General features: G+C 32.4%; 1 protein-coding gene across 1 annotated transcript in view; it reads right to left on the bottom strand.

Annotated features, from left to right (window-relative positions):
- The window catches only part of LOC113391494 (uncharacterized), a 40,571-nt gene that overhangs the window by 11,154 nt on the left and 14,916 nt on the right, over positions 1-14,501 (bottom strand). The window lies entirely within an intron of this gene.

Genomic DNA, 14,501 nt, shown 5'->3' on the forward strand with positions numbered 1-14,501 from the left:
CTTAGCCCAGCAGTGGGAAATTTACAGGCTGCTAATGTTAAAACTTACCTCCTATAATATTAGCAGGTAAGCAGTGAATATACCTACAGAATTTCTTTTGCTTTACAACACAATATGTTATAACCGCAGCCGATGGTTGTTCATACAGCTACAGTGTGTAATTAACAGAGTTTCGTTACAAACTTTAGTCATTTTAAAATGTACCAAGAGGGGCGCGTGTAACGGATAATAAACTTTGATTTCGGATACAATATTGAAAACCTTGATTGTTGCTGGTTGAGTTCATTTGTACTGTTAATAATATTTTAATTTAGTTAAATTTCACGTTCTAGGTGATGAATTTCCTAAAATACTGTTACAACTATCGTTTACATATAGCATATGCCAAAACACCGATTGTCATATTGTACGTTCAAAAATTAAGTATTTCCTAAAAACTTTCATCCCAACATTCAGCCTCATACTGGGTAAATTTTCTTAAACACTATAACAGATTTCTATAACTCATTAACATTATTGGTTTCAATGTTTCTAACATCAGACATAACAAATCCATATCCATATTCATCCCCTATTATAAGAGGTGACTATTATGGATAAGTCATGAGCATGTAATTATGTAAACGCTCTTATAAGTTATTTCGTAGCGGATACAACTAAACGATTTTGGTTTCTAGACTACTTCTAAGGGCCGTCTCGCGCCTGACGCTTGAATTCGTTATAGTCGCAAGACGCGTCACTGTTCACACCGCGTAAACATTCACTGTACGCGAATTGCCCGTGGTCATTGTGTAAAATGTTGTCCTTGGATCCCATTCCAAGTTTTGTCTTTAGATAAGCTGGCTCATTCCCTTTTATACCGTAACACTAAATAACTTTAATACAAAGTATTAATAATTGTCGATAGAACATTTAAGTTTACCACAGGTAAATAATTTACAGGTAGAGGTAAATAAAGTAGTAAATATAACTTCGCAATTTAGTGCATAAGTCTACAATCTAATTCAAAAGAGGAAACAACATAAATTCTCGTAAGTCTACATAGCGATAAACTCTAATAGAACTTGCATATAATTTTAGTCCTTATTTATATAGGAATAAAGATAGTTTTTGCTCGCTTAATAGTGCGCTGGAAGTTAGAGGAACCTGAAGTAGATTAATTGAAGCAGAAATCCACCGAGCAGAGATTTTATAACGTTAAACATTTTCCTGCAATTAGCCAATATTATTAACGACAGCAATTTTTTTGAATAGTTATTAATTTATTTTTAACGTGCCCTTTTAATAGTTTTTGTATAGTAAAACTCATTACAGTAAATAAACATTTACTCTTAATTTTTTTAGCACTTTTCAAACATTTTTATGTTTGTCTGATTTTAAATGAAACAAGCTATCGATTCTCATGCGATTTCTAACGTACAAACTGGCAAATCCGGCATAACCGGAAAGAGTTCAGATGTTGGACCAACCTCCCTACGTGTTTTATGAGGCACTGTCTACTTTCAGTCTGATCTACTAAGAATAGAAAATGTCCAATAACTGTTAACACATTGATTTTAGTATTCAGTTGTTTAAACGCCCTTCTTTGACTTGCTAACTTTAATAAGTTCGATTCTATCATCTTCATTCTATAGGATTGGTAATGATATTTTAATTCCATCTTCGTAGTTTTGTATAGATTAGAGGATTTTTCCCTTCCTTCTAAATTTTTTGGTTGCTCGATTTTTTTTTCCTTTGTTTCTGATGATATTATTTCTTTATTGTTTAGTAACTCTTATTTACTTTAGTATGATGTCATGTCGTAATTTTCGCAACAAGTTACATTATGTAAGTCGTATTTTAATCGATAAAATATCTGTAATAATTTTCGATGGCTTCCGAATTGTGCTCTACTTAACTTCTGTTTTTCCTAAGTTAATCGTGCCTCGTACTTATTTATGATCACTCGTAAATGGGTCGTTGTTTTGTGTTTCTATATTTGACAAACATAACAATAGTATTAACCCTCTGAAGTCGACGGTATCCTATGCCAAAGTTCATCCTCACAGGCCGCGTATATTCTGAGCCCTTATGAAGCTATCGAGGCCATTTGGGAAAACAGTAATAGTCTTCTAAAATAAGAAGAACAAAGTACTAAGCATTCTGTTTTGCGCGAGTGGGTGGTATCTACACAGACGAGCTTAAATAAAGCCCTACAAGTATACAAGTTCTGTATAACATGTTTTAATGATCTAAAAAGTATAAACTTTCCAAGCCTTGTATTCAGAATTCGCATGAAATTACCGCAGTTGCTAGAGTTTTGAACTAATACTTTAGTTATTAGAAATACTTTATGAATTCCTAACGAGTTTTACTTTTAGTCGAGATGCTTTACTAATAATCTCTCATTATATATATTTTTTGCGATAAAAGTATTACGCTTAATAGTATTAGTCAGACAAATATTTTAAGGCATTCCAGTATTTTTAACAAAATTGATAGAAATAATAATATAAATAAAATTTATTTACACTGAGTGACAGATTTCAGTTGCGTGTGTCTATAATAAAACAAATTAAATTCATTTAACTCCTTTTTCATTTAATTAATTTAATTTAATTAATTCACGATCGCCGCCAGGTTATTTATTTTCATATTGAATATATGTATGTGATAATAAAATTTACAAAAAGTAAGACCCGCTGAGTTTCTTTCGCTTCTTCTCAGGTCAGGGTATTTTCTTTTCCGAACCGGCGGTAGTGTTTAATTTGACTATCAATAAGTAAGTGTAATGCTTCTCTGTATTGAATAAAGGATATTGAGTTTGAGTATAAAATATATTTTAATAAATATAATAACTATATAGATATAGTAAAACACCGATTATACTTCTATCTTCTATTATAGAGTTTTTACATATATATATAAATTTTGTGTTAGGAAATCTTTAATATGGGTTGTAGCCCAGGATCCCCTGTATATAAGTATTGTGCATCTATAACGCCTTAGATCGATTTTTGGTCAAAGTATTTTGTATTACGTATCATTAAAAATGCATGCGTTATTGTTTTTTTTTTTTAATTAAAGTATTATGTTAAAATTATCTTCAGAATTCCCCAATGGAAACGGATTCCTTGCTCCTGGAAGAATTTTTATGTTTAGTGGAGTTACAAACTTAGTGTTAAATATGTATATATTTTTATTTATATAAACAGTATTGTTGATATAAGTAATATTGTTACATATATATTGTGACGTCACCGAAGTATTCCTATTGCGTAAAAAATATCAAAAAAAGTCTCAAGTAACAAGATTACAAATGTTCCTATTTTTTTCTGAATATAGAATTCAATTTAATAGTCCGAAGCGTTATCACAAAGTACACCATGAAAACAACATTAATGCTATCAACGTGTTCTTCTCAAAATTACAATATTTTAAGATTGCCCACTGAATTCTAAGCATCTTATTATTGAAAACAACTAAATATTCAACGTTTATACGAATGTAAATATTAGAATTGCATATTCATTGCTGGAAGTTTCAAAGCAAAGGTAAATATAAAAAAAAATGGAAGTTTACACAGGAAAGTGCTAGCAATCACCGTGTATTGTTTGCGCAAACATCGGATTTGTTTGAAAACTTCAGGTGCTATGCAAAAGTTGAGTCAGGTCTCACTGATCTCGGTTTGATTATTTGAATTTTTGATAAACTGCTCAAACATTTCTTAACAATATACGAGAACGTTTTTTTTTTCGTCGAAACTAAAACGTGTCCTATTGAGGAACGCTGTTAAATATCCCACTCTTATATCACGGAATTAATGTCAAATAATAGAGCCAAAACGGAAAGTGCTGAAGGCACCGCCGAGCACGATATGGTGCGTGCCTGGGTTTGAACCCGAAATCATCGGTTAAGATGCACGCCTTTTAACCACTGGGCCATCTCGGCTCCTTTTAAGTGATAATGCACGATAATTTCTAAAATATATCATCCGTTAATGTAGGACTTCTTTATATTCGCAAAAATATGTAATTGGATTTGGAATGCAATGGAGATATGCTGTTAGCATTTTTGCTACCCTTACCATACGCTCATATGTTACAGTAGCTATTTTTATTTGTATATACATATGTAAGTTATCGCTGCTATGAATTTAATAAAAAAGTACTTAAACATTAACACCACCGCACCAAAGATTCTGCGAACGCGCACTATCGTTTAACCTTACCTAACCTTACCTAGAATGCTCTGTTCCTGAGATATTGGTAAATATAAATATTGTAATTCTAGGCTTAAAATTGGTTAGTGGCCTTCGGTGCTATGGGATGTGAAGCACTTTTGCGCCTTCGGTTTCTTAAGAACACTCTAGGGGAGAGGCTGACAAGACCATATTGAGTCAGAGTTAACCGAGTTGAAGAGACGGTTTCGTGTCAATTTTGCGCAATCAACAACAATTTTTTTTTTTATCTTTTAGATTGGCGGATGAGCATTTAGGCCACCTGATGGTAAGTGGTCATCACCGCCCATTGACAGTGTCGTTGTAAGAAATATTAACTTACATCGCCCATGCACCACCAACCTTGGGTACTAAGATTTTATGTCCCTTGTGCCTGTAGTTACACTGGCTCCCTCACCCTTCAAGCCGGAAAACAACAATACTGAGTATCGTTGTTTGGCGGTAGAATATCAGATAAGTGGGTGGTACCTACCCAGACGGGCTTGCACAAAGATCTACCACCAAGTAAATGTTATAATTAGGGACCAAAGTTTTACCATATAGGTAGGTACAACACTTTGTTTCCCAAAATTATTCAGTGGAATTTTAAACCCAACCCTTTTTTGCGTGGTGGCGTTAATATTTAAGTACCATAAAAAAACCTTAAATAATATGTACATAAAAATCCCTACTTATTCAAACATAATTAGCACTTTATGCAAAATATAAATTTTTACGCTTTGTTTAAAAAATTTCACTTTTTCAAATAGTTAATACATTTTGAATTCTAAGTTTAGAAAATTTTATTTCAGCTTGACTAGATAAGCTAAAAGTGATTAAATATTAATTTAATAAACTTTTTTGAAAGCATGTAAAACCAAATAACAAATGTCTAAACGTGGAATTAATATTATTTTATTGATTTGATGAAAGTACCAAGCTTCCAAGTATTACAGTCAAAGGATCGGTAAAATACCTAATAATATACCAACAAAAGATTTATTTATAATTATAAATTAAATTGTGTTTTTATCACATGTTTCTTCCATCAAATTTACGGCATGCAGTGTGAAACATTTCAAATCACGTTCGAAGTCAAAGTTTGTTAAATGTTCGCTATAGAACTGCGATCACGTAGGCTGATTGTATGGCCTACAATTTCGAAAACATTTCCCCGTTTTGAATTTAAATTTCATGAGTGGGTTCATACGAAGAAAACATTTATATTCGTGTTTCGATAATGTCAACCGAGATCTATTTTCAAATTCCTAGCACAATCGCGTGATACATTGAATTAATTTGCACATTTCAAATTGATACTTCACAGTATTTTGGTTTTGTATTTTTAATAAATGTGATGTTATGACTGTTTAACTATCTAATGCAGTTACCACACAATAAAACAAGGCTTTAACTAGATCAACAGTGTATCGCTCTTTAAATAGTTTGTAGAATATATTTTTACTGTATTATTATATATACTTTCTTAAACTGAAATCTGAATTCATTAAATATATAAAGCGCTTGTCTTATTAATCTTTTATTAAAAAGAGATAACCAGGTCAAGTGAGCTAGTCTAATAATGATATACGTTCTGCTCACGAAAGTTCGAACTTATTCGACAGCTTTATCTAAAAAATATATTCGTTAAGTAATTATCGTTAATATGGACGCGACATATTAAATTATTCAGTTTAATTAAATGAATATTTATTTTTAAATTGTGCTTGAGTCAATATAAACACCAGTGATGGTCAATTGGTAATAATTTGACAATGTAAGAAGTGTTTTATACTTCTAACAGTGCCATTGGGCTATGGGCACCATTCTCTACGTGGGCAGATGAAAACCGTTCTTATTTGTTTAATTATATATGAACAAAGCCTTGTTTTTTTTTAAATAATTTTGTTCATAAATCAAGTTTTATACTATGTCGGTAATATTTAATCGCGATTAAGTTAAGTTAGACAGACTTATATTTTCATTTAATTTATGATGAAACTTTGTCGAACATTTTTCATTTTCTTATTAAGACGAAAAATGTTAAAAATTTTCATTCGAAGCGCTAGTACTCGTCGGCCTTAATGGTTTGTTGGCGTTAGTTATTTTGACGCAAAAGACTCATGAATCAATGTTTAATCTCATTAGGTTAAGATAAGCTCGAGATGGCCCAGTGATTAAAAAAATTGGGTCAGTAACAGAAAGGGATGAGTTTAAATTCAGGCAATGAATTTTCATGTTCTTAATTTGTGTTTATAATAAATCTCGTGCTCAGCGGACAAGATCGTGAGGAAACTACACGTACATTTATGTATTAGGAGGATTGCCAAGTACTGGGGACCTTTAATATATAATGAGATGTTCATATTTATTGTGAGAAATGGAACTGTAGCTTTATTTGTATTTTATGAATCATACATCTATACTAATTTTATAAATGTGAAAGTAGCTCTGTCTTATCTGTTACTCTTTCACAGCAAAACCACTAAACCGAATTTGATGTGGTTTAGTATGAAGCAAGCTTGAACTCCAAAGAAGGACATGGTGTTTAATGGCTTATAGCTGACGACAAGAGTTAAGCCACGGGCAACACTATCTACTTAAAAGAATAAACAGATTATTTGTATATCTCAAGGTACATTTTTTTCGGTTATTAAGTTGTATTTGTATAATAGATAATCTGGATAAACAAAATAGGGATATAATGAACACACCTTGTAGAGGGGTCAATGAAATTTGACAAAAACTGTGTTATTTTTTATTGGGATTTGTTAACATCGCCCTCGTGTTTCGATGTACTAAAATGAAAAAAAGAACCACAATTCTCTCATTGGGATTTTTTTGAGATATTTCTTTCAGAGTCGTTGGAGTATCATTTATGTTATTGGTAGGCGGACGACCAAATGGGCCACCTATGATAAGTGTTCCCCACCACCCATAGACAACTATAAGAAATATTTACTATTCCCTTCATCGCCAATGCGCCACCAACCTTGAGAACTAAGATGTTATATCCCTTGTGCAAGTAGTCATATTGCCTTACTCAACCTTCAAACTGGAACAGAACCATACCAAGTATTGATATTTGCCGGAAGATTATTTATTAGTGGGTGATTCCTACAACAAAACAACAACAAACAAACAAAAACAAAACGGAACACGACAAATAAGAAGTAGTTATTGCTATAAATTGTACATAAAGAAACGCAATATTTTACTGAAATTAATTGTTGTAAAGGGAACTTCGTTTCATGTTTACACGCTCGTGTAATATTTAATCCAAAGCACTTACGAGTTTTTACTTGGGCCACCTGGTAAACTTAAGAATTTTATAACAATAATATATTGTATGTTTTATCTTAGCAAAAATATATTTAAAAGGTAACATAATAATGTTATGGATAAAAAACCTTTACCTAATTGGAGTATATGTCACATCATAAAAGACACGTGCCATGTAATAATGGAGTGTGCTCGGAATGAAGCTGATAGAATTTTTTTTTTACGGTTAACTAATTATAGCCGGGAGGTAGGGGCATGAAATAGTATCTTTGCTAACCCTACATCAGAACCAGCGCAAGTTTTGTACAAATTAGTGGAAGGTATTTTAAGAATAGATGTAACTAAGCCATAATAGCTATTATACACATATTAAGTTTAATGTTCTGTAAGCACTATGAGGGTGGCAATTTCTTGAAGGAAAAACCCTCTTTAAAATAAATGATGAACGCGTATAATTTAAGTATGAAAAGATGATGTTAATGTCCTACTGGTGGGAAAATATTCCTTCCTTTTTGAGGAGAACTTTAGAAGCTTATTTCCCCATATTGAAGATTGATGGGTACCTCTGTCAGATCATCCATTTGGATATTTTACTAAATGAGCACGAGATTCATTTATAAACATAAATTATAATATTAGTAAAATTCCAAAGATGCTTCGGTTATTATTCACGTGTTCTAACAACTGAATATGGACGCTTATTGTATACACTCGTTGCCTGAACCAACTTCGTACAGGTTAAGATTTTTTTTATTTTAAAGCTGTTACCCGGTGCTAATGAAGCCAATTTCTTGAGGAAAATTTAAACGTCATATTACTAGGCCAATAAATTAATTTATAATACTCAATTGTTAATCAAACCATTTTGGATCGATCGATCTCATCGCTCTCAAAACAAATACATACAAATCATCAAAATCGTTCCAGTTATTTCGGAGGCCAGAGACCTACAGAAAAAAGTATATATTCAACAAGATTTTTTTAACTACGTCATAGCGAAAGTTCAAATTGTGAATTTTGCATTGTATGGAGGGAAATCTGAGGCTAAAACTGCAGGCAATTTAATAATCGATTGTCAAAAACACCGATGTATATTTTACAGAGCACATAAAACTGTACCAACTTTTTGGCATTCAAAGCTTTTTCAATTATATCTATAAAGTCAGTATTCACGTATTTTACGTTGGAAACCCTTATCGCTTAACACTTTTGATAGGAATATTTGACATAATAAAAAGTAGTAAAATTGTCTATATCTAAGTCTTATTGCCTTTAGTTAATAGTTTTATATTTGGTAGAACGTCAGAAAGCTTTGTACGAGTAGGGTCGGTAATATTAGTTTGGTGTATAAAGATTTAGTAGTTAATAAGACTTATTAATAAAACATCATATAGACAACGGCCTATTCTGTAAGAAGAAACTCAAAACTCAACACAGAACACGAACGTGAATGTCAGACTGTGATATGCGACAGTGACTATAATCATTATAAAATGTATAGGATACAAGTATCAATATGTTGTATCACCATGATCAGGATGTCAACATTTCACGAGTAACATATGAAGTGAATTTTTACAGGATCGCATAGGATAGAAGGGTTAGAAGGGTGAGTGAGCCAGTGTAATCACAGGCACAAGGGACATAACATCTTAGTTCCCAAGGTTGGTGGCGCATAGGTGATGTAAGGAATGGTTAATATTTCTTACAGCGCCTTTGTCTATGGGCGGTGGTGACCACTTACCATCAGGTGGCCCATATGCTCGTCCGCCAACCAACGCCATAAAAAAAAAAAACTATTCCTTCAATGTACAATAAAAGTGATATTGCGTTAACTACGAATACAGAATTAACTTCAAAAACGAAAGGAGGATCTCAATACCTCTGTATATAATATTTTAAATTTTATTGTTTACATGAACTTTTTACTAATAAGTCAGTGAAAAGGACAAAGAAAAAAAAAAACGATGTACCTATCACTATTTAACTATTAAAAAATAAATAATACGCCTTTATCTAAATAAAGTGCTTATAAAAGAAAATACCATTTTTTTTTAATTTAAAACGGTTTATATTCTAACTGTGACGTCAAAAATATGATAAGAACACAAATTATGTTACCAAACGAGGACCTAAAAGATCTATTCGTCGAAGTCCATAGCTGAATTTCAGTAATACAATTTATAACAAAGTTGAAAGGTAATCCGTGGCCTTCTTAGGTTGGGTGACGTTCTCTCTTGATTAGAATTGATGAAACCCGTCTGCCACCTTCCGCGAATTTCATGCCGAAAATACTGTAAGGACGTTTCGTAAAGTAGTTACTATATTTCATACATAAAAAAGTAATACATGGATTATATACATGTATTATTTTTTCTCTGAAATAATCAAATCTTTAGAGACAGCTTATCCGTGTCCTATATGTAACTTTTCTGTTGTTTGATAGGCAGTTTGGCAAATGGGTCACCTGATGATGCGCGGCATTGCCTATTTCTTACTATCTTGTATGTACTGCGAGGGAAGAGACAAATATTAACCATCTCTTATATCTCCAGAACTGCACCTTTGGAACTAAGACGTTAGATGTTTTGTGCCTGTAGCCGACTCATTCACCCTTTCGACAGGAACACTATAATGCTAAGTATGGCTGATTTGTGGTAGATACTTAGTAAAGATTTATATATTATTAGCTGTGCCCGCGACTTCGTGCGCGTTTGAATCTAACAAAAAGTTATTGTGGCAGCCAAAGTTACTCCTTATTACATCAGCTATTTGCCAGTGAAATTCCCGTCAAAATCGGTCCAGCCGTTCCAGAGATTAGACGAAATTAAAATTTTAAAATTACTAAATATTGCGGCTTAGCGGTGGAATATATGTCGAGTGGATGGTACCTACACAGACAGGCTTGATTAATTATTCAATGAAGAAATAATGGTATATTTCTATATAATATGTTAATATATCGTGTTCATGATTATAAAGATACCGGCGGATGAAAAAAAGGGTTTTTATTTAATTTAACATATAACACCAAATCTGTCGGGTTTTGTTGGTCTTTTAAGGATATAAAGAGAGCATTTTCTCACGTCATTTCTATTATGAGTTTTTATTTAAGACGCTTGGCAGGCAGGCAGGTTAGACTTAGAAGGTTTATTGGAAGATTGTCTTGTCAGAAAAAAATAATGAGATTAGGACCGGGTTTTTAAATTTATTTGGATATTTCTTTGAACGTTATTCTATTCTACATAACTGTTCTTTATTGACACAGCTTTACTTTTCTTTATTTAAATAATTGATATCACTTTATATATTAAATAAAATCGAAGTCAAACTCAAATATATTTATCTATACTAATGTTAAAACTGCGAAAGTAACTCTGTCCGTTGAACCGATGTACATAAAATTTTGGTATAGAGTTAATTTGATTCCGTGGGAAGAACAGCCTACTATTTAATTCGGCCCTCGAGGAGTTAAGATGGCGGGTGATGGTCTGCAATAGGTATAGTTAGAGCTAGATCAATATAATATTACACTTTGCATTTTCATTACACTTATTTATTGGTTGAGCTAAGAAAATAAATTACACTGGTTCGAAACCAGGTTCGAAAGAGACACCAAACCCAGACCCGGAAAAACTGACAAAGAAACTTAGCGAGACTTGTTTTCTTTCAACAATTTTATTTACAACGCTTTCCTCGGTATTTTTTGAAACGGCCTCGAGTCGATCGTTTCATTCCCAGCGTGTGCTATCGTCTAAGAAGTCATTAGTTTTATTATATCATTTACACACCCATAAACGTTTTAAACACGATGTTTTTGTTGATTTTCTCACGACTAAGATACTTCAAGTGAAATCTGGTTTTACATTGAATAAAGTTACAATAAATTGACTTTGATTTCATAGACAATAATGAGAGGATAAAATCAATTGGATGAATATTGTGGACTGATGATGGGCAGGTAATGGAAGCTTCCATTACGCATGGCAAAGCCCATCATCGGTTGTAGTTCAAAAAGCATGATAAATACATTCATTCTTCTTTATATTACGGAACTAGAGAATGATGATTGAACTTAGTGTATAGTGTGGAAGCTACGGATTTCCATGATTTATTTATAATGGTAACATTTTCATGGCCCTTTGCATAATTTTAACAAAAAAAAAGTATAAATAAATGTAACTGCTTTATTTACGTGTACGGTTAGATGAATAAAAAGCTACTACGTCATTTAGAGAAATCAGACATTGGTTTTAAGTTAAAAACCCTATATCATGCCCTCGTCACGTACATACTTGTAAGGGGAGACACAAGGGGAGGTCTCGTTTCTTTGATATATGCTTATTAACTTGTGTAAAGAGATATATTTTGAGGCTTTATTTAAAAATACTTGTAAGATTTTATTGACAAAACCTTGAATTAAATATGTGAACTATTTAAATTTAGTTTGTAAATTTGTTTTGTTGCAGTTGTAGGTATTTGGTACAAAAAAGTAGTCTACATCCTTTCTTAGGGTTCAACGGTAGCTTCATACCGAATTTCGTCAAGTTCAGTTGAGTGGTTCGGCCGTGAAAGGCATTTGTAATATTAGATAGATCCTTATGTATCAAACTGTTGGACTTCAGTTAAGAGTTTTGAATCGGATTCCCTACGAAAATATCTCGAACTCAGTATAATTTAGGATATTTAAACAGCGTGCTTCAGAACAAGCTATATTTTATTAAAACTAAATTATCTATCTACTTTTCCGTGAACAAAACATCATCGCGATTTAATTCGATCCCAACGCCATCTAGTGAAGCGAATGTGCAACTTGTTAAATATTTTGTGAAGGCATTGGAATCGAACAAATCCTGAACAGGCGTGGATACGTGAAATAGCAATATTCGTGTTACGTTAATTCCTATTTTTCAGTATATGTTATCAGAAAATATATATATAATATGTTAAACTACATGACGTGTTGAATTTATAAAAAAAAAAAATTAGAAGTAATTGAAATAAATATGCAAAGTATACACTCATATTACGTTTTTATCTGCTTTTTCTTAAGCTTGCTTTTTCTCTCTATAGGTATATAAAAAATAAACGTATATATCTATACGTATTAAATAACATAATACTAAGGGAATCCTTTGGCTTATTTTTGCAGAATGTCTTATTAAATATTATTAATATTTTTTTTATGTAATCGATAAACGCAAATCGTGATGCATACATCTCGCTTCGCTTAGGTAACCGGGACGAGACGCTGAACGGACCTGTGACACTCGTTCCAAAATAACAGGGCACAGGGGGTGTGAGGATTCAATGTAGCATATTTATTGGTAACGCCCAATTTGGCCAGGTCAAAGACGTGTATCCACATGCGCACTGTATGAAATATTAAAGGTCCCACCAAGCAAATCTCACACGATCTCTCACGATTTAGAACTTGATTAGATTGAAAAGCATACTTGATACAGTAAATTTTGGTTTGATTTTCTTCCACAGACTATTTTTTTAGACGTGGATTATAATTATGTCATAGCATTGATCGTTTACGTATTCTGTTGCGGTATTCCATTGTAGCTCTTACTTAATAAAATATATTAAATAATATTAAGTGAAAATTGTAAAAATCACGTACGAGTCAAATGTATCTTTATAAATGTATTTACACGCTGTATTTTATCACGCTCATGGAAGTGCGAGTGACACGCCATCTCATCTCAGATACATTAAACGTGATGTGGGTTGAAAATCTAAGGATCATGTTCAGAAGAAACTACTAAAGTACACAAATCGAAATCGACTTTGAGGTAAGTAAGTGATAAGAACTTTGGATAAAATATTGTTTATGCTCAGTGTAAATAAATAGACTTAATGGAAAAATATTTACATACGTTAGAATTTTGTTAAAAAGGTTGTTACAAACCATCACAGCAAGGATTGTTGGGCGTTTGGTTTGAGGGCGGATGGATTTATTGGCGTATTACAATGTAATTAGCCATAAAGTATATAAATCCTTTGAGGCTAATTACATTGGAAGCCAGCTTTCTTTTCAAACCAAAATATACTGCATATACATGGAAACATTTTAGGCTACGTTCACACATCAGTTTTGACATTTTATTTAAGCGATTAAGTATGCAGTAGCTGTCCAGAAAGCGATGGCGTAAGTATCTATAGTCTATTCCAATGTAAGTAGGAATAAAGATAAAAAAACCTTAGAATTACGTATTGCATGCGATTTGCTAATAACTCAGCTATATTGTGCACTACTAAGAGTTTTTGAATAATATATCTTTATTTAGAATACAACACTATTACATATATATGTAGTTATTTCCACTTTAATTTTACTTCCAAAATTCCGATAATAATTACGTCGACGTACAATACGCAATTTTTTCGAAAATCCATAGTGTCATCAATCAATCTCTCGACTAATGATATCGCGTCAGTTTGCTGTCATATATTGTTTTTCTCCTTTTATAGTTTATGGAATAGAGTTTAGTAAAATAAACCGATCCAACTTCATAACAACGGTCCGTTTTTTTCGACGTATGTAGATCAAGTTAAAAAACCCGATTCGGCAAAATAAACAACCGTCCGTTTTACAAGTCAGTCAGTGTCCTGTAAATACGGACCTTCTGTTTGAATGCGCACTTACATACATTGGTATTTTATATCGCCATGACAACCCTCTCGTTCAAGAATTTCGATATTTCTTGCTCTAAAACTCACACGAGCGTTACGACGACCATCAATTCATTCACATATATAGATAATCCTAAAATACGATTTGCGTTCTCGAGTCTAACTCGAGAGTATAATATTTTAGTGATAGATTTAAAGGAAACGTGAAGTTTTCTTAGATTTTTATAGCTTCTACGGCTCTTCTACAGCTTCGCCATACAAATAAAGAATCAAATAAAAATTAGAAAATAAAATTGAAGTACAAGATTATTAATTTAACATTTTTATGTTACTTTATAAGCTTAGCGAGACTCACTGTGAATTCAGACACCTATATCAA

This window comes from Vanessa tameamea, chromosome 22 (assembly GCF_037043105.1).
Source record: "Vanessa tameamea isolate UH-Manoa-2023 chromosome 22, ilVanTame1 primary haplotype, whole genome shotgun sequence".
NCBI lineage: Eukaryota > Metazoa > Arthropoda > Insecta > Lepidoptera > Nymphalidae > Vanessa > Vanessa tameamea.